Source organism: Leiobunum rupestre, chromosome 5 (assembly GCF_980474605.1).
Source record: "Leiobunum rupestre chromosome 5, qqLeiRupe1.1.hap1, whole genome shotgun sequence".
NCBI lineage: Eukaryota > Metazoa > Arthropoda > Arachnida > Opiliones > Sclerosomatidae > Leiobunum > Leiobunum rupestre.
The window spans coordinates 26,439,891-26,441,356 of record NC_143388.1 but is presented as its reverse complement, the minus strand read 5'-3'; positions in this window follow the sequence as shown (position 1 = coordinate 26,441,356).

Here is a 1,466-nt window from a genome sequence, read left to right as displayed (position 1 = left end):
GAGTTGTAGAAAATAACCTTATTTTTCAGAAGAGATTTGGTGAAAATAACGTTATTTTCGTAGCACTGTCGGTTAAATTAAGTTATTTTCGTAGCACTGTTGGTTAGAATAACGTCATTTGCTACAGCTGAGTGAAAATATTGTCATTTTCAGAAGATAATTCGTGAAACTAACGTAGTTTGGTTAGCACTGTTGGTGAAAATTACGTCATTTTCAAATGATAATTCGTGAAAATTACGTCATTTTCAAATGATAATTCGTGAACATTACGTCATTTTCAAATAATAATTCGTGAAAATTACCTAATTTTCAAATGATAATTCGTTAAAATTACGTCATTTTCAAATGATAATTCGTGAAAATTACGTCATTTTCAAATGATAATTCGTGAAAATTACGTCATTTTCAAATGATAATTCGTGAAAATTACGTCATTTTCAAACGATAATTCGTGAAAATTACGTCATTTTCAAATGATAATTCGTGAAAATTACGTCATTTTCAAACGATAATTCGTGAAAATTACGTCATTTTCAAATGATAATTCGTGAAAATTACGTCATTTTCAAATGATAATTCGTGAAAATAACGTAGTTTTCGTAGTAGTATTTTTTTGAAAATTATATCGTTACTCGAATTTCGCAACTGAGTTGAAGAAAATAACGTTATTTGCACCAGCTTGGTGAAAATAAATAACTTATTTTCGCAGCAGCGTTGATGAATGAGCGTAATTTTAACGTATAAGATTTGTTAAAAATAACTTATTTCACCGCAGGAAATTTGGCGAAAATAACTTATACTCGAAAACATTATTACGAATTAACAATTACAACGTGACGTTTGACCTTGGGTAACCTTGAAGGCAGATAGATACTCGAAAAATTACAACCTTAATAAATTAATCAATACTAGAAAGAATTTGGTGAATGTTTCTTTATGGCTCGCAATCGTTTCCTGCCTTGAAATACTTCGTTTCAATTGTCCAATTAATGTAATATATAGAGATCAAAAGACGCGGGCTTTGGTTTGAGTTGTTTTTGTTAAAGATTTCATACGTATAAGAAGTAGAATATGTTTTGTTTCGATTGAGAGGTATACGTTTAAAAATACTTTGATCGTTTAGAGAAGGAAGGTTGATTTGTTTCAATGATAATTTCCGTGGCGCGCGCGCGTTTTCAATAATTCGGAACCGGTCCTTCCTCCGGACGAAACGAGGAACGCGTGCCGGAGGAACAAAGAGTCTTAAACCCGAAGGAGCGGATCGAGCTAGCCACCGACTCTTGACCAGTGGTCGGAGAGGCGAAAGTCGAGATTGTCTTCCGGAATTTTTGATTGATTCCTCGAGGGCAATTCTAACAGAAGAGAGAGTACATACCCAAATAGTCCGTAGTGGTAGTAGTAGCGGTAGTGGTAGTTGTCTCTCGCGGTGGCGGCGTGGGTCGCGATCCATCCGGGGAAAGTAAATT